Source organism: Sciurus vulgaris, assembly GCF_902686455.1.
Source record: "Sciurus vulgaris genome assembly, chromosome: 1".
In the NCBI taxonomy this organism is placed as follows: domain Eukaryota; kingdom Metazoa; phylum Chordata; class Mammalia; order Rodentia; family Sciuridae; genus Sciurus; species Sciurus vulgaris.
In genome coordinates, this window is record NC_136461.1 from 144,529,642 (window position 1) to 144,550,499 (window position 20,858).

Below are 20,858 nucleotides of genomic sequence, written 5' to 3' on the forward strand. Positions count from 1 at the left end.
TTGGATGTTAACCCTTTATTGATATTTGGTTTGCAAATGTTTTCTCTCATTCCATATATTGTCTTTTCACTCTGTTGACTATTCCCTTTGCTGTGCAGAAGCTTTTCAGTTTGATGTAATTCTGCTTGTGTATGCAGAATTTTTTTTAAAAATAAACTTAATTTGGAGATAATTATATCCATAGGAAATTGAAAAATAGAAAAGAGGTCCACATGCAGCCTCACTAGCTTCCTCCAGGGATAACATCATGCATTATGATAGTATAATATCACAATGAAGATAGTTCATATTTCACCATCTTTACATATATATCTCTCTGTGTGTGTGTATATATATATATGTATATTCTATATAATTTTATCACATGTGTATATTTGTGTAACCACAACCACAATTAGGATATAGAGATGCTCCTTGGTTTACAATGTGTTACATCCAATAAATTCATTTTAAGTTGAAAATATTCTAAGTCCAAAATGTATTTAATATACCCAACCTACGACACATAATAGTTTAGCCAGGCCTGAAGGATATGGACAATAGACCCCAGGGAACTTCCCTTACTGTTCCCTACCTGCCTTCCTGCCTTGCCCTAAATGAGCCCACTACCAAAATTCCTCCTATGATCTGGCCCCTGCTAAACCCAATAAAACCCAGACCTTCCTGGTGACCTGCTACCATTTTCCCCTCAAATATGTGCCCCTCCAGTGCTGAATAAAGCATCACAGACCTGTTGAGTCCTGCCTCCATTTTCTTTTTCTTTTTGTATTCTCTTCCATGTACTTCCATGTACCTTAAAGTGCTCAGAACAGTTATATCAGCACTTACCTTAGGGCAAAATAAACTAACACAAAGCCACTTTACAATGGAGTGTTGAATATCTCATGTAATCTATTGAGTACGTGTATTTAGAACACTGCGGAGCATCAGTAGTTCACTCTTGGGATGGAGTGGCTGGCTGGTGGCTCATTACCACCGCCCAGCATCTTGGGAGAACATCACACCACTACTGCTAGGCTGGGAAGAGATCAAAATTTAAAATTCAAAATATGGTTTCCATGAATTGCCTATGGCACTCACACCATCATAAAGTTAAAAAAAAAAAAAAAAAACATTAAGTCAAAGTGTCTAGGTCAGAGACTGTCTGTAAAAGTGTCCCGTCACCTCAGAATTCTAACATGCTGTGCCTTTATGGCCACACATTGAAACCACTGATTTGTTCTGTCTCTTAATTTTATCTCAAGAATGGTCTGCAAATGGAATTAGAGAGCCTGTAACCTTCTGAGATTGGCTTTTTTCATACAGCAAAATTCCCTTGTTATATATCAAATAGTCATGTAGATCGACAGTTTGTTTCTTTTTATTGCTGTGTAACATTCGTGGTATGCATTTATCACACTTGTTTAATCAATCAGTTGTTGAACATTTGGATCATTTCCAGTCTGGGGATATTATGACTATTAATGTACAAACTTTTGTGTAGCTTAACTTTTCATTTCTCTGGGATAAATGCACAAGAGTACTGGTAAGTATGGTAAGTTCACATTTAGACTTATTTAGACTTATAAGACTGCCCAACTATTTTCTTGGGTAAGTGTATCATTTTATATGCCCAACCACCAGTAATGTATATGTAATTTTTCTCTGCATAATTGCTAGCATTTGGTGTTAGCCTTTATTCTTAATTTTAACCATTTTGCTAGGTAAGAAGCAATATCTCATTATCATTTTAATTTATATTTCCCTCATGAATGATGATGGTGAACTTTTTTCATGAACTTATGTCATATGTATGTCCTCTTCAATGAAATAAATGTCCATGTTAAACTGCAGAATTTTTAAAAACATAAATTCCATTAAATTTATGAAAGCATACTTTTTTTTTTTAGAAGGGAAATGTATCCTCAACCATTTGGAACAATTATCCTTTCAGAGACAGAGAAGCCATTCAGACTTGCTCTAAATTATGGTCATGCAGGAAATATGAACTACTTGCAAAGTTCCAGATGGCCTTTACCTGAGAATAATCTATAGTCTCATGTGTGGCATACAGCTGAACACACAGCAAACAATTTGTTTAATTAAAAACATTAGAAAAGAGTGGGCACATTTGAATATTCTTTTAGTGTGTAAGGAATTGCTTTTATGTAAATTCTTATACCACTGGGATCATATTCAAGCCTATAATGATTGCAACTGATGAAATGGTCCATGAAGAATTCAAGTTGGCATTTGTGGACATCTGATGTAATAAGAGGATTGTTTCTTTAAAACCAGATTGTCTTTTATCGCTCCCTTTCATTGACATATTTTATCCACAAATATAAGTACACCATTTAAAACAAAAATCCCTTTGAGTCCCCTTTCTTCAAAATCCTTTCCAATTAAACAAATATGATCATGCAGTTTCTAATGAAATGTTTTTTTCTTGTAGCTATTAAAACAATCATGTTTATAAAAGTACAGAACTGGAGAAACAAGGCAGCATATGCATATAAGCAAATTGAAATTGATAAAAGGAATTGCAGCAGTAGCTGGTTACTTCCTAAAACTTGGGCAAGTGTTGGTCATAATGTGGTGACTGTCACTTCACATACAAAGTGACATTTGCTTAGTAGAAACTTGCCTGTGGCTTATGGGCCTCAGGTGTCATGAGGGAGGAAAGATAAATATCCTTATGATTTACCAAACTGTCTTGCTCACCATAGGGACTTAATTTATATTAATTGGGCTTAACACAAATTAATACAAAATGTATTAATACTTTCAGTAATTAAAAAAAAGTTAAAAGAACAACAAAATCTCTGAAGAGAAAGGCCTGTTTCTCAATAATATGGTAGGCTAATGGATAATGGCAATCAACTCAGTTAAAATGATGAGCTCCATTTGTAAGAGTTGTGTTTTTACTTGAATAAGTAAATAAAAAAGATGACAATAAGCCGATTTTTAAACTATATAATTTATGAGGTTGTAAAGCTGCAAAATGATAAGCTCATATTCATGTCATCTCTACAGAGAAAATGTTGGAATCAATATTACAAACAACCCTTGGAAGTTAAGCTTTTAATCATTTATTTCCTATATGTTATCAAACTTAATATACTGTGAAGTTGATACACTCTTGATTTTACCAGTAGGTATGAATTGAGGATTTTCACACCTGGTTGCCAATGATTAAGCCACTATCAATTGTGAAATGCATTCCAATTTAATAGATGTTAAAATATGAAGTACATACATCTTAAATTGATTAAGTATGGTATTATAAGAAGCATTTGTTGAGCATCTATTCCATGCCATGCACTTGCTAACTTCTCAAGATACATAAATGAACAAGATACAGACCCATACTCAATAAATTTATAGGCTAGTAGGAGAAAAAATCTAATTTCATGGATAAAGAGCAATAATCTTAAATTCTCAAGCTAATTTTCTTTTTACTTGATATATAATTTTCAGTTTGTTTTTGTTACCGTACTGGTCACATCATTGTATAAAGGGGGAGTGCTCATACCATGGGTAAAACTGACAGTAGTTTTATGAGTTTAGAGGGAATGACCGTAACAATCCTATTTCTCCAATGCTTATAATATCAATCCCTCAGAGGTATTTTAGAGGTTGTGCTTTTTTTTTTTTTTCCTTGTGGTACTGGGGATTGAACTCAGGGCCTTCTGCTTGAAAGGCAAGCACTCTACCAACTGAGCTATATCCCCAGCCCCTGGTTGTGCTATTTTTGAGACACTAAAATGGAAAAAAGAAATTTCCTCTTGAGTCCCGATATTCAGAAGTGATGTGATATTCAATTCATGCATTCCTCCAATAAATATTTTACTATCTGAAAGCTGAAATAAAATGTGGCATTTTAGTTCCAAAGGAGAACTACTAAAAATAATAGAAGTAAATAACCATGAATGTCTTGGTTTTAAAATAACAACAAATACAGGGCTTGTGCCCAATTCGGGTCCCCAAAATATTGCTGAATAAACAGTACAGTTTGTCGTGATGGAAATAGTGATCTTCAAACCCGAATCCTCAGCTTGTGGCAAATTACGTTAGATTCCTGAAGGATGTGTATTGTGTGTCTGTCTACTTATCTATTATTGTGACATACTGTGGTAAAATAAAAAATAAATGTTTTAGGTTCTGTAGAGAGAATTGATTAGATACATAGAGATATATAAAAAGAGGCTTATTAGGGGAATTGGCTCACATGATTTTAGAGGCAGAGAAGATCCACAATAGGCTGTCTGCAGACTGGAGAACCAGGGAGGCTGGAAACAGACCTCAATCCAAGTTCAAAGGCCTTAGAACTGAAGAAGCCAATGGTATAACTGTCAGTCTGAGACAGAGTCCTGAGAGCAAAGCCTAGAAAATCTGGGTTTCTGACATCCAATGGCAAAAGAAGAGCATCTGGCTCCAGGACAGAGAGACCTTGAATTTCCCCTTCTTTGTGCTTTTTATTCCATCCTGGTACCAGCTCATTGGTTAATGCCTGCCCACATTGAGGGAAGGTCTTCCCCATTGAGCCCATCCACTCCTCTGGAAACACACCTGGTGCAGCCCTGTCATTCTAGTCACAAGCAAAACCACCAGGTTTCAGCAGAAGAGAGATGGGTTCAGTGTCTACAGAAGCATTGAGACTAATTCATACTTCACCAGCTATCTGAGTATCCAGTAAGCCAGTCAAGTTGACATCCAAATGTAACCAGCACAATTAAGCATTTGTTCTTTGTTCAAAGTTCCTGGCACAGAGCTTCTCAAACCCTTGAAATTTACTGTGTTTTGTATGCTAATGAAATGACTCATGGAAGGGGGGGATGATGGTTTGGGGGGGGGGTGGATCCTATGAGCTTCAAGTTAGGGGCCAGAAACCAGGGAAAACAACCACATGATTATAGGTTAGAACTTTCAGCCCCATCCTCTGACCTCTGAGAGAGGAAGAGGTGGTCAGAGATTGCATTCCATCACCAATGACCAAGGACTTAACCAGTCAGGTTTATATAGTAAAAACTATAAAAATCTCAGTGACAGTGCTCGGGGAGCTTAGAGTTAGTGAACATCCTGAAGTGCCTGCAGGATGGCACACACTCAGAAGACGGGGAGACTTCCCCACCCTCTCTTTATACCCTGTTCCAGGCATCTCTTCCATCTGGCTGTTACCAAAGTGTATTCCTTATAATAAACAGGTAATTGTAAATAAAGTGCTTTTCCTGGGTTCTGTGAGCCATTCTAGAAAATTATTGAAACTAAGGAGGGGGTCAAAGAAACCCTTGAATTGGCAGTCAGCTAGGCAGAAATGTGGCAACCTGGAAACCCCATTTGCAGCTGGTGTCTGTGCCAACTCTGAAATTAGTGTCACAATTGAATTTTTGGATGTGCAGCAGGTGTTGGGGAATTGCAGAACTGGTGTGGGAAAATGATACATATTTGGTATTCAAGCAAAACCCACACTTGTTATATATTATGTTCACCCATTTTCCTGTTGCGTTCAGTATTGCTATTGGAATTGCTTTTGGCCAAGGAAGTGTGAGGGGAAGTGTGAGTCCCCAGGTGGAGTCTTAAGCAACATACGATTCCCTCCCCGTCATTCTTCCATTTGCTGTGATAAGAAGCAATGTTTTAAACAGGCTGCTCCTTCAGCCTCAGTGCCAGAGTAAAGGCCATGCACAAGAGCAATGGATGGATCATGAATGATCTTCTTGTTAAGGCTTAAGTGTGACTGGTCTTCATAGCATAATTTGGCTTATTTTATTAGTTAAGGTTCAGTTGATAAGGCATAAAGAATTATTTGGGGGGCTGGAGCTTATGCATTTGTGGGGGCTTGGAACAAGTCTAGAAAAGGATGTTTTATCTGATCTGGGGTTGGAACTGGAACCTCTATAGGTGAGCAAATCTGGAGAAGAGGGAGGGAGACAAACTGCATTCCACCTGTTTCACTGCCTCTCATTCTACCATGTGAGTACCTGCAGGAGGCACTGGCCTACATGCTTCAAAATTGCATGCATACCTACACAGAACTTGAAGAAGGGGAGTACGTGCCAGGAGGTCAGTGATCATGTGTGAGCTTCAGGTGCCTGCCTCCTGAATTAGACCTCACAGCAGGCTGGCTGCTTCTTTACTTCCAATTTCTCCTGGGCCCAATCCTGAGAACTGGATGGGAATTCTTGGAAAGCCCAGTTCCAGCTTAGCTAAACAGATATATACAAAAGCACCACTGCTATGAGCATGCTCGGGGGCTGTGAGGGCAGAGCTCAGCTCCTGAATCTCTATCTGGCTCAGACTTTGGTGAACCAAGTCTGTGACTGTCAAGTTCCTTTGGCTCTTTTTTTTTTTTTTTTTTTTTAAGCCCAAGACTCAGACAAGAGCAAGGTTGATGATCTGTTACTTAGGTCTTTTGTCCTAGGAACATAAATGATATTGGCCCTTGAGATTATCACTTTGAGCTTAGGAGGAGAACAAGATCTTTTCCTTCTAAGGCCTGAAGCATATCTCTATGAAGCCACCTCTTTTCACATCTCCTCACACTGGTTATTCCAGACTTTTCAGAGTAGGTGGAGAAAGGATAATTAAAAAGACCTTTCCTCCTGGTAAATTCAGTTTATGGTTATTAATGCATCCAATTAACTTTATACCTCATTTCTTAAAGCATTTTAATCTAAGCATGTTTTGTAACATTATTTTATTTATTTATTTTTATGTGGTGCTTAGGATTGAACCCAGTGCCTCACATGTGCTAGGCAAGAGCTCCACCACTGAGCCATGACCCCAGCCCTATACCTCTTTTCAGGTTATATTTTATCTTCAGTATACATAAAAGAATTATTTGCCAGAGAGCAAAGACATTTGATAGAGACAAGAGATGAGGCTTGTGCACTGTCAGAAGTTAGAGTATCCTGAATGCACATGATAAACTTTATCTCACTGATATTACCAGATTAACAGACACTTTACATGTTTTCTGTAAAAAAAAAAAAAAAAAAAAATTAGTGCCTGTTAGGGGCAGTTATGGTTCGGTCGCTAGCTCCCAGAAAATGCTCCACAGATACAGGTCTCACACAAGGAACTTTTATTTTATGCAGATGATTCACATCCGCTGGGGAAAAGGGAAGAAGAAAGAGAGAGCACTGCACAAGGTTTCTTTCAGACATAGGAATTTCACGGGCTGAGAGGAACCAATCATGGAGGAGAATTCTTATAGACTGACTGATGGACCAATGACATATTAGAACTTAAAGTGGGAGGCGGAAGATTACGGCAGCGTAAGCTGGAAATTCCTGTAATGTGAGAGGCGGGAAGAATGCAGATTGACAGGTGTTTGGGAGGTGGGAAATTCCTGTAACGGGAGAGAAAGGTGGCTTTATACCTTACAGTGCCTAAGACTAGTTGGATAGTGGAAGCCTATAGATTACTGGCTACTGAACATGTGTGTACCTTAGGTCCCACCAGCTGAGCTGCATGATTACTAAGTCAGTCATGTCTGTTTCCAAACCTGTTTAAGTCTGTGGGGTACACATGAAAGTGATGCACGCAGCTTTCATTTCACTCCTTAAACAGGAAGTTACTCTTCTACTACCCTATGCAACTGTGTGACTGCATCCACTGGTTTCAGTAATAGCATCTGGAGTAAATTTGCAGGTTTTCTATCCTCTCAGAACCAGTGGCATTGTGTAGCTTCTGAGAGACCAGCATTATCTGGCCGGCATGCTCCTCCATCCTCAGAGGTCTCATCTCAGCTGGGCAGGGTAAATGCTCAGAGCCCCTGGAATACTGGAATCAGTCAGGGCCCCTCCTCAGGGGTGAATTCTGACTCTGCAGAAGGCTTCCTGCAAGTTTCTGAATTCTAATAATCTTAACTTATTCTCTCTGTTCATGAGCCCAGCTTTAAGTATGAAATAGATAGCAAACACTAGTTGAACTAAATTTTCAGAAGAAAGTAGGCTTCTACTCAAAGTTACTGAGCCTAGGGGGGTATATCACTTTCAATATAGTTTTGTTATGATTAAGATTATCCATTCCTAGAAGTCAGAATGTTAGATCACATCACACTCCTGCTTAAAAACAAGAGTTCTTATGTCTTTCCATTGCTCTTAGAACAAAACCTCAGTTTTTATCCTACCCTCCAGAGATCTATGTGAGCTTGTCACTATTGTATCTCTCAGACCTCATGCCTTACTGCTCTCTCCCTTCTATTTATAGTAGCCCCCCTGTATCTGTGGTTTCACTTTCTGTGATTTCAATTACTTGAGGTCAACCATAGTCTGAAAATATTAAATAGAAAGTTCCAGAAATAATTCTTAAGCTTTAAATTGCTGTTCTGAGTAAGATGATGAAATCTTGCACCATCTCACTATGTCCCACCTGGGATGTGAATTATCTCTTTGTCCAGTGTATCTGCACTGTATGCACTACATGAACATTAATCACTTAATGGCCATCATAATTATCAGGCAGACTGTTGCATTATTTCCATGCTGGTGTTAAAATATCCCTTATTTTACTTAATAATGTTCCAAAGCACAAGAGTAGTGATGCTGGAAATTAGGATATACCAAAGAAAAGCTGTAAGGTGTTGCTTTTAAGTGAAAGGGTAAAAGTTCTTGAATAGGGAAAGGAAAACAATTGTCCCTGAAGTTACTAAGATATTCTGTAAAATATTGCTGTTAATCTCTTAGCACACATTATAAATTAAACTTTATTATAGGTATGTGAGTATAGAAAAAAATAGCATATGTAGGGTTCGGTGCTATCAGCAGTTTCAGATACTCACTGGGGATCTTGGAGCAAATCCCCCACAGATAAGGAAGACTCCTGGGTCACATTCCAGCCATGCTAGCTAGTATTTCCAGATTAAAGCTAAGTTCAGCTAGGCAATTCTATCTTTGTACTTGCTATGATTTTTGCCTAAAATACTCAAATCAGTCTCTGCCTGGCTCATTTCTTATGCTTCAAGTTATAGCCTTATTATGATCTCTTTAGAGAGGCCTTTTCTGAACACCAAATAACTGTATTCTCTGTGTGTAATCCTATTTCTTTCAAGCATTTATCACAATCTGCAACTGATTTTCATCTCCACAATAAATTTTGAGAGCATCTCTCTTGTTATCTTGTTTACTATTCTATGCCTTTAAGTATTTATTGAATAAAGAATAAATTTATCTTCTAGTAGGTCTAAAATATGCAAATCGATGCAAACCGACTACTTTTATTCTACTAAAGAATCCAGAAACACAGAGCACTTAAATATAAATATATAACTTCCATTGTTCTAGGCTCACCTAGACCAAATGGGTAACTGTTTTCACTGAATGGACCATTTATGTGCTATAGTAATTCATCTGAGAAAGGATTTGGCCAGAAGAAGGTTAAGCATAGTTTTGATTCAAGACACTGCCAATGCAAGACAGACACCATCAGCCTGAAGAAGGTTGTTAGAAAACATTCACTGATGTGTTTGACCCAGGAAAATGCACAAATCTTACAGGCTTATGGCTGGTCATCCTACCTGGTCAAACTCATCAGGAGCCCAAAAGGTGCCTATAAATAAGTTTTCAACACTGGTTCAAAAGGTAAAAAGTAAAATCTTGTCAAGTAAGCAAAAATTTAAGGCACACTGCAAGTGTCACTGAAATTTTCTTTTAACAAAGTCTTGTTAAATGGTATTGGCCCCAGAAGTTTTATCGATCTGTCTGATGTTGACTCACATGGCTTTTCAAAATGCATCTGAGGTCCATATGAATCAGAAGGCTATTACAGTGCCATCATTCCAGTGCTTGGTGTCAGATTTAATACATTCTGACTTTGGGGGAATTGCATTTCGTAAGAGTCAGCTGAAATTTCCTTTTGCCCCATATATTGGTACATTCTTGTAATCCCATGACTACACTTAAAGAAACCACTGAATATTTACATTCATGAGACCTGTAAAGATCAATATGAAATTTTATCTAGATTGTTCAGGGAATGATTATCTAACTGGTATATAATCCAGATCTTATTCTCCCTCTGAAGGCATTTATTACTCTTCCCTCTACCTCAACATACATACACAGGAAGTTGGGTAGACAAAGGAACCAAGACCAGGGTCATCTGCAAATTCAGTCTCAAAACAATAGGACTTGACTTTCCCCAACCTCTGCACTGCACTGATAAATATGCTACCTTCCATTTCCATCTATATTCTGTCATTATAATTTTATAGGAAAAGGAGAACTGTCTTTGTCCATTGCCAATATTTTAAGTTCACTCAAGTTTCCCACATGTGACGATACAGACAAGCTTTCTTTCTTACATATTCTGTTTGTCTTTTTAAGGCCATAATGAATCTTAGTATAAATCTCTTCTATGTCACAACTCATCATCAAAGGCATCATGCTCTGAGGCATTCAGAGAAGGTGGTAAAATGGGAAATATGTCTGCAGTCCCATAGACATGGGATTATATACTAATGCTTTCGATTGCTGATGTTTTGGACCAATAAAAGATAATCCAATTTCCCAGATGTACTTTTGCAGGGCAATGATTACAAACTATTTGTCAATGAAATGGAGAGAATGTTATAATTATGAAAGAAACACTGCTTCTCTAAAAGTGCTTGGTAGACTCTGTCACTGATGACATTTAGAATTACTAACCAGATTTACAGACTCCTTCAGTGGAACTGTTATGGATTGGGTGTCTCCCCACCCCTACCAATCCCTGGGTTAATTAAGAAATAATTTTGAGGTGAAATGATTTGATTATGAGAGCTATAACCTGATCAGTCCATCCGAGTTTGAAAGGACTGATTGGGTAGTAATTGTAGGTAGGTGGAGCATGGCTGCAGGAAGTCTGTCACTGGGGGCGTGCCCTTGAAGAGTTCATCCTTCCTGTGGCCCCTTCCCTCTCTGCTTCTTTGATCTGAGCAGCTTTCTTCTGCCATACCATTCCACCATAATGTTCTATTTCACCTTGGACCCAGAGCAATGGAATCAACCATCTGTGGACCAAGACCTTTGAAACCATGAGACCCAAATTAATTTTTCTTCCTCTAAGTTATTCTTGTTGGGTATTTGGTTACAGTGACACAAAGTTGAGTAATGTAGGGACAGAGGTACACTTCTTCAAACTGGACATCTCAGACTCAGACTTCTTCTTCTAATTTTTTTGTAATGGGGATTGAACTCAGAGGTGCTTTACCACTGAGCTATATCCCCAGACCTTTGTTTTTTTGAGACAAGGTCTTGCTAAGTTGCTTATGGTTTGCTAAACTGCTTAGAGCCTCACTAAGTTGCTGAGGCTGGCCTTGAACTTATGATCCTCCTGACTCACCTCTGGAGTTGCTGGGATTACAGGCATGTACCACCATGCCCAGCCTGTCCTGTTCTTTAGTACACACATGTGCTAGGAAGGAATATGAAGCTTTCAAAACCAGGAGTTCAGTCTTCTGCAAGTCCTTTGATCTTCACAGTGTCATAAGGGTCAACTGGGATCCCTGTAAATAGCGAAAGTCCTCATATAACACAGTAAACTATGTCATCAATAGCAGGGTGGAGAGAAGAGGCACAGGGTGAGGCAGCCTAGGATCACTGCTCAGCCTCATTCTCCCTTCTACCAGAAGAGGCTGGGAAAGGGGACAACATGGCAGAATTGTGGGAAACTAAGGTTTGATTCCTTTTTAATTTGGGTATGGACACTATAAATGAGATTTTAGGGCTGACACGAAAGCCTTGTAAAAGGGCATCTAGACTGCCTCCTATTTTCCTTTCAAAGAAACTTCCCCCTGTTCCGTGAGTCAGCATCCTTATCCTACCCCTGCTTAGCTCCATCTCTATTCCTCTGTTCACCCAGACATTAACAGCCCAAACCATTTTCCCCACCAATGTTTAAAACAAATAATTATCATTTGGATTGTGAATGGAGCTTGGCATACCAAACATGATTATTCAAAATTACATTATAAACACATAAATGTATAAGATTCTGTATAATCAGCCAAACAAAGAAACAACTTCTAAATCTCCACTTTTAAGACCCATTCTAATCCATCTTATATGGAACTGTCCAATTAATTATTCTATTACAACACCTTTAGTTTTTCTGATATAACCCCAAATTTTTAAATACTACAAGTTACTTAGAAAATAAAGTCCAAAATTTTAATTTAGTTAAAAAAAAATAAGACACCAGGAATGCCACTAGCATTGCTGAGGACACAAAATGAGGAATAGGCCATTGTATACTTTCAAAGTGTTTTTCTGCCAAGCACTTAAAGAAAAAGCAACAGAGAAGGCTGACCTGGCAGGCACCTTCTCAATCAAATGATCACAGTGAACATCATCAGTCATGGTACACAATGGAACTTGTGCCACTTGATAGGATCAAGGAGAACATAGTATCATTCCCTGGTGTTCCTACCAAAGAAGTATGACAAGATTCTGGTCACGAGGAAACATCAGACAAACCCAAACTAAGGCATTCTGTAAAATAACTGGCATGACATCTTCAAAAGTATCAAGGTCATGAAAGCCCAGCAAAGACTGAGGGAAACTAAAGAGATATGACAACTTAATCCAACTGTGTGATTCTGTACTAGCTGCTTTTACAATAAGGACCATGATAGGGAGATCTGGTGAAAGTGGAGCAGGGTCTAAGGATTATGCATCAATGTTAATTTCTGATTTTGAAGGTCCTAATGTGTGTGGCGGGCGAGACCCGGGGCCCAGGGTTACGCCATGTGCATCTAAAGATGGCGACTGGCAGAGAGCAAACGGCGTCCTGATAATGCCTGGAGAGAGGCAGGAAGCATTTACAATTGGCCGAATGATAATCAGTTCTGCCACCTAGCGCGTGGACAGATATACTTTACATGTATGCTTGAGCAAGTGACTGCCTGACCTTTAACAGGATTGGATGGACATATCTGGTTACAATTGCTTATGCATGAGACTGCTTATATATTGAGGGTGTGTTATCTGAATAAAGGGGAAGCTGCTTCATGAACTTCAGAAGAGTACGTGTCCCGCTGGTCGGGCTGAAAGAGCAAGAAGTGGCACGAGCCGCTTGGAGCAACCTAGGCTAGAAGCAGCGGTTTTCCGTAAATGTGGTTATTAGAAAAATGGTCTTGTCTGAAGAAAATACTCTCTGAAGAATTAGTGTGAAGGAGCAAGTGACTTTCAAGTGGTTTCAAAAAAATTCTGTATACTATTCTCCCAAATTTTCTATATAATTAACATTGTTTCAAAACAAACAAAAAAAGTTATTGGGAAGATACACTATACTATTATGCTTCTTTTGTAGTGGTTCCTTAGAGTGAAGTGAGCAAGAATAGGATTTAGCACAGTTAGGGGTTAGGAAAGTTTTTATGGAGGAAATAGAATTTGGGGAGAATTTAGATATATAGAGTTAGCTTTCTTATGACAAAAAGTAGTGTGTTCAAACACATTTGGTGCTTCTCTATTACCTGACAGATTAAACTTTGAACATGGAAATGGTCAGCAGAGTAGAAAAGTGGCTAAGATGAACACTGATATTAGACCAGGGTTCCAGTGCTGGTTTTGTCTTTCATCAGCTACAAGAACTCTGACCATTTGAATTTGTTTCATCATCTGTTAAAGGGAAGGCAACTGATGTTTGTGTGTGAGAGAATTAGTGGTATTACATAAGTAAAGGGCTGGCATGGTTCCTATCACATGATATCAATAGCGATGATGACGATGAAGATGATGATGATGACAAAGACATGACAACAGTGATGATCTGAAATACAATTTGGGAAGGCTGAGCGGCCAGGACACCCTTGGCAGATGAGAGTATCGAAGAGGACAGTAACACTTTTCTTCCAGTCATTACTCACGGGAGAACATGGACAGATGGGAGTTCATCAGGATAAATTCTACAGCTTTAAAATAGGGAACTCGAGCTCAGGATGTTCCCTAGGAGGCTAAGTCTGCTCTGAGACTGAGTCTCCAGCAGAGAGAAGAGCACTGCCCATATGATGAGCAGACCTGGAAGTTGCTGGCTCCTTGAAGGAGAGCTTTAAGTCTAATTCCTCCTGAGGCCCTTCAAACTTTATAAGTAGAATCGAGCACACAGCCATACTTTAAGGCTTATTTTGTTTTCTTTCCTTTTGCTGCACCTTTATTCTTTCTTCTCCATGCCCCTTCTTCACTTACCATTTCACAAGTACCCAGAGCCCAACATTTTGTCTATGTTTTGTTCAAGATCTGTGCCTTTTCCAGGCCTGAGGAAACATCTGACCCAAGTACATGGCAAGTTATAGGAGGTTGAAAGCTTGAAGACTTCCCAGTGTCTCCTCTCAGACACTGTCACGAGTGCAGCTCTCACCTATGGTTGGTGTTGTAGACTAAATTCTGTGACACCCCCCACTACCATAATCGAATGTTGAAATCCCAATCCTGCATGTGATGGTATTAGGAGTGGGAACTTTGTGAGGGTGAGACCTTCATGAATTGCATTAATGCCTAGATAAAAGTAACTCCTGAGAGCTCCCTTGTTCTTTCCATCATGGTTCTAGTCCGTGGTCTGTTGCTTTTGAGTCTGTGGCAAGGTGGCAAATCATGGTGGGGAGTGCATGGAAGAGCAAAGGCCATTCATCCCCCATGTCGAGGAAGTGAAAGAGAGAAGAGAAAGAGGAAAAGCCCACCGTCCCACAATCCCCTTTGAGGGCATGTCCCCAGTGACCCAAAACCTCCCACTAAGCCTTAACTCTTAATAGTTCCACCTCTTCTCAATAGCATCACAGGCTGAGAATCAAGCTTTTAATACAGGAAACTTTCAGGGATCTTCCAGATCCACACTGTGGATGCTTTCCCTCTAGACCTGTAATTTTGTATAAAATTTCAAAGCTAATATTAACAGATTATCACCACATTGTCTGAGGCACCATTAGAATGATTTATCTACCTTTCTGCACTCCCATGACTAAAGCAATCATATCTTAGGTGGAAGGCTAGTCTGTATTTTGGGATGTGGAGTGTTTGCTGACAAGTCACCACTCCAATGCTCTCATTGTGGAAGATGAGATCCAAATACACTTCCACAGAAAGTAAGTAAGGAGGTCCTGGGTCAGGGACTGGACTTGGCATGTGTTGTTCACAGCTCTGTCTCTAGTATTTATGCTATATGGTGGAGCCTAGCATTGCCTGAATGACATGACTGCCCCAGAAGAGTTTACCATCTTGTTGCTGAGAGAAAATATATGCATAGGAAACAGAAAGCACCATGCAATTAGTCGCTGACTCTAGGAGTCAGTTTGACATCTCCTGAAGAGGTGCAAACCCAGATTTTTCTCCTGATTCTGTACCTGTGACTTGTTTTGTTTTTGTAAGTCTGTACTTCTATTTCTTACACTTGGATGTAACTGAGCAGCAGTCATTAAGGCTATTGCTTGACATTTTTTTTTTTTTAGTGTTTTGTAGATAAAGACTGCATCTAAGGTGTTACTTAATTCATGTCTTTGACTTGTGCTTCAAGAATATATCTTTTACAAAACTGAATGTTCTCTACATAGATGAGTTCTCAAGGTCACAGGAAGAGTGGCACAGAACTGGATCAAAGCACAGAATAGCCTATGAGGATTGTCACATAAGTACAATGGTTCTATCTGTCACTGTCCAGTAAAAGAGAAAAATTTGTTTCCAGTCACTGTTCCTGCATAAAGTGAATTTTCTAATGTAAGAAAAGTTACCTCAGCTCATTTTACACAATAAGTGTAAGGTCTATTTTTTTAAATTAGGGGTTAAAATTGCCAATAAAATTCTGTGGTTTCTTTATATGTAAAACAATTCATAATGGGACAATGTGCCTGTCCTAATTAAACCATGATCAGAATAACCAGCTGTGAACAACACAGGGTAATACTGCCCTTACGACAAATGATCCTTATGAAAGGAATTTTGACTCAATGTCAGAAAATATTTAGAGAGATGAATTGAGAAGAACAATGTGGTCTTCTAAATCATTTAGTTTTGACATTTAGTCAGATCAGTTATGCCATCTGAATTAAAGCTAGAAATGTATATCTAAATCAGCATGACCCCAAAACCAATAATGGAGAGCAGGTGAGGACACAATTAGAGACACAGATCTAAAAAGATCTGGGACTAGGCTATGGTGGTTTTTTTTTGTTTGTTTGTTTTGTTGTTGTTGTTGTTGTTTTTAAGAATTCTGCTCTCTTATTTGGTATGCCATAAACCAGTGCAGAATCCCCTCCAACATCCAGAAAGAGACACTGGATGGTGTGTGAACACTTCAAAGGGGGAAAGCTAGAAGGATAATGGGACACAGAAAATCAAAAACAACAAGGAATGTTCTATGAGCAGCATATGATTAAAACCCCCCACGTGGATCTGGTAGAGTGTACTTATTTCTGAAAATAACACTCTTTGAAGTCTGTTCTTCTAGGCAGACCTCTGGTAGTCTAAGAACCTCTCTTGCCACTGACATGATAGATCAAAGGAAGTACCTTGCACTGTGCACGAGGTGTCCAACTAGCATAAGCTACAACAGCAACAAAGAAAGAGAGTGGCTAATGGACATGTGACCAGAGTCACCCTCACAAAAGTATCCCTTTGTCTTGGTTCTCAAAGGATAAGTGACTTTGAAAAAGACCTTCAGCACTTAGCTTTTCCCAAAAGAAAATTGAACAAACAAGTCATTAACTAGTACTGATCAATAACTTGGGTCTACTCTTAAAAATGTGACTTGATTTATAATGCAAGTTGTCTCAGGCATCCTGAGTCTCAGAAAGAGGAGGCCTATCTTCCAGATACCATCTTTACCTAGACAAAAATTTCCCCTTGTGTGTCACCTTGGAGAATGCCTTTAGCACGTACTTGGATAACGAGGGTTATCACGAAAAGTGAACATATCCTTTACTATTGCCAACTTTCAGAGAGAATTTCTCTCTTGAAAAGAAGGGAAAATTCTTTAATTTTTTTGATAGACACCTCAATGGATTCTGAAGAAGTTTCTGAGACAAAAGTAAATCCTCACCTCTGGATACAGCCAATCCTTCAGAATTCTCTGCTTCAGCATTCTCTTCTTTCCCCACTGATGCTTCAATACTATGACTCTACTTTTCTTGCAGAAGAGCATCTTCCTCCAAATACAATGCTGTTTGGATATGCCACCATCTGTCCTCACTCACTGCTGCCCCCTGTGACCTCGCAGTCACTTTCCCCATGCGTTCTGGGGTGGGCACTTCCTCAGTCTGTGGACAATGCCCCACCTTCAGGCAACACCCTAGAAGCTGTCAATGCTCGTATTTGACACCTAAACCTCCACACCTCAACTACAGAGGAGTGAATTTCCATTTTGCTTCAGCTCTTCTTTAAGGACAACATCTTGTGTCACCTCTGAAATCTTAAATTCCAACTTTCCACTATGGGACCACAATCTCCTGGTCATGTTTTTGCCTTTCTGACTTTTAATCTCATTTAGATATCTTGTCCCTGGAGTCTTTTGCATTTTTTAGACTTCCAATTCCCCCTTAGGATTTCTTCTCTCTATACCCAAACTGGACATGGTGGTGGTTAACACTTAGAATAATCTCACCATCTAAGACATGCTGTTATATAACCAAATCCCAACCCTAGATCAATGCTCCAAGTTGCCTTCTCCATCCTATGTCCAGAGAAAAGAGTGCTAGAGAAACACAGGGGATACATAGATTGGTTGCACCCTAACCTCAGCAGGATGCTCAGTGCTTCACATTAATCTTTCATATTCACATACTGGAGAGAATCATATAGATGTTCCCAAATTCCAGAAAGGCACAAGTTTGTTCTTTATACAGAAGGACCACTGTTTGGAATAGAAGGGTGGTCACTACATAGGTTATTTAACAACCTACACAGTCCTCTCAAGGTATGTGGGGGTGGGAGGTAGTTCCCAATAGCCTTTGGATATCAAAATCCTCAGATGCTCAAGTCCCTTATATAAAATGAAATAAAATGGAATAATATTTGCATATAACTTATGCATATTCTCCTGTATAGATGACTTATATAACCTAATTCAAATGCTATGGGACTAGTCATTATACTGTATTGTTTAGGTAATAATGATAAGCAAAATAGTCTGTACACATTCAATATAAACACAATGTTTTTTCTAATATTTTCTATCTACCACTGGTTGAATCCACAGATGTGGAACCTACAGATATGGAGGGTCAACTGTTCTGTGACCTGGCATGAGTCAGCGTAAGTTAGACACCCTGCACTAGCAATTTGAACTGCAAGAATGCAAACAATTTACCAGCTGGTACCCAAAGAGAGTGAAAGAGGAACAGTCACATAGAAAGTAGGAGAATCACAATAATAGTAGAGCATTTCTTCTACCCACCTTTATTCATAAGCATGTTAATGTTTGTTATTTTGACAACAGGCAAGGTGAGTGGACATACTTGTGTGACACCTCTTTTATGCTGGGTATCAGATGGATGGGCCTGGCCAGGGCAGATCCAGGTCTTGAGAGACCTGAAGCTCATTCTTTTTGGGGGATGTCCTCTTAAAAGAATACACCATTAACATAGGCACAAATCACTGTATTGAACTACACAATTGTGTTATCAAATTACTCTTACATAGAAATTATTGATTTATCAAAGAATAGATATAGGCTATTTGCCACAACATAGCTTTCTTCTGGACATTTGACTCAGTCAGGAGCAGTTTTGCAAAGCATTTTGTCTGGTACCACCAGACTTAGGACAAGATATGCTAGGTACACACTAAGATTTGATAGGTTACATTGGGATGCATAAAACATATGACCTTTCATACAGATACACAGACTCTTTATAGAAGCGTTACAGGCTTATGCTCTAAAAACACAAATTCTAAAAACAGAAATGTTATTTGATATGATTTCCATTAAATTATATGGTACATTTATAATTGAATGTGCTTCACTTTTAAGCATATTCTTTTTTTATATTTTTATTTGTAGATGGACACAATACCTTTTTTTATTATTTTATTTATTTGTATGTGGTGCTGAGAATTGAACCCAGTGCCTTACAAGTTTCAGGCAAGTGCTCTACTTCTAAGCTACAACCCCAGCCCTTAAGCATATTCTTGATAGCAGAGGATGTCCAAGATGGAGATGAGAAACATAACTTTCACTTAGAATTATACAGACCTTCTAATACACAGTACCCATTATAGAGTAACTTCTGTAGGAAGTAAATGGAGATGCTGGTCTCAACTGGAAATAAAGGAAAACAAGAGACAAGATAGAAGCTGTTGCCTAAATCAAGCAATAAAGATCACTCCACAAGAGAGCAACTCAATCCTTGGAGAAACCAATGCCATTTAAACAATATGAATGAGTAGTACCTGTGTGTCAGTTAGAACCAACCTAGACTGTTTACAACCCAGGGCTGTCTTTCAACCTCAAACCTCTGGCTAATAAGGCATCTCAGGCCATGTGGGATAAATGTACTGCAGCCACAAACTGTTCACCTAGTACATGTTTGGGGCTCAGAAAATGATACCCCAGAAGCAAAGTTTCTCTATGACCATCTACCCTCCTATCTCTCGTCTCTTATTCTCTCTCCCTTAAGTCACAGAAACTAGAATTCCTTGTCCCTAAGGCAGGTTATAGAAACTAGAACCCCTTTTCCCAAAGCCAGTCATAAAACCTAAACCTAATACTCTAACTTTCCCTTCCCTTTTTTGTGTAAGAACTAGCCATAAAAAAATTCTTTTTTAAAAAACGATTTTTTTCAGTTGCTGATGGACCTTTATTTTACTCATTTATTTATTTGCTGTGTTGAGGATCGAACCCAGTGCCTCACACATGCCAGGCAAGTGCTCTAGCACCAAGCCACAACTCTAGCCCCATAAAGAAATTCTTTGACCACCATATTTGATTGTAGGTCATTAGATCCACACTCCAGGAAGGATCCTGCCCTATATCCAGAAGGAAGGAATGCTGCATAGAAAGACTGAGAAGAATTTAAACAGGACTTGCTGAGTTCCCCCTCAGTTCACTATTAGATAATACTTTTTTTGTTCTATCATATTTCTACACAATGTCCCTCCTCCATCTACCCTAAGCATAAAACATGGATAGTTTACCCTGGCTTTAGGTCTTCCATCTGAAGTCTCTTGCGTTACCTAAAACTATAATCAAATAAATTTGTTATGACTTTTCTCCTGTGAAAGTGTCAACTGTCAGTTGATTTCAGCAGACTTGAATAGCAAACTTATCTGAACTCCCATATGATATCAACAGGGAAAGTTTGGACTTCTACACATCCACTCACTGAGATGATAAAATTGTTTCCTTAGAACAGGGATTGGCAAACTTACTCTGTAAGGGACCAAACAGTAAATATTTCAGGTTTTGTGGGCCATATGGCCTCTCTGCCACTATTCAACTCTGACGCTGTGAAAGCAGCCATAGAGAAAATGACCATAAGTGTGGGTGGCTGAGTTCCAATAAGACTCTATTTATGGAGACTGGAATTTGAATTACCTATAATCATCATGTGTTACAAAATATTATTCTTGATTTTTTAATGATTAAAGAATATTTAAAAATATTTTTAGTTTGAAGGCTATAAAAAACAGGTGGCAGGACAGATGTCCTGGACTGTTTTTTGCTGACCCCTGAACTAAAAATTATGCTGAGAAATGATATGGGATTAAGTTGGTGGCAGGTTTAGGCAAACACCACTTTCTGTACTACATTTCTATGTGGAGGATATCTCTCACATTACATATAGTAATGTGTATCCGTTATTTGGTAGGTACAAGCTGAAGATCTAAAATGCATTATGTAGATCTCTGTCCTTAGAGTGCTTAAATACAACATTATCCACTTTCCTCACTCGTGACTTTTGATCAGCT

General features: G+C 38.8%; 1 protein-coding gene across 2 annotated transcripts in view; it reads right to left on the reverse strand.

Annotated features, from left to right (window-relative positions):
* CPA6 (carboxypeptidase A6) overlaps window positions 1–20,858 on the reverse strand; it is a 352,255-nt gene that overhangs the window by 131,977 nt on the left and 199,420 nt on the right. The window contains exon 1 of one of the 2 annotated variants that reach the window (XM_079103922.1): window positions 903–1,020. The exons of the other annotated variant lie outside the window; for it this stretch is intronic. The gene's annotated coding sequence lies outside the window, so the exon portion shown is untranslated. Of the gene's footprint in view, window positions 1–902; window positions 1,021–20,858 lie in introns of those variants that run through there. 2 annotated transcript variants of the gene reach the window in all.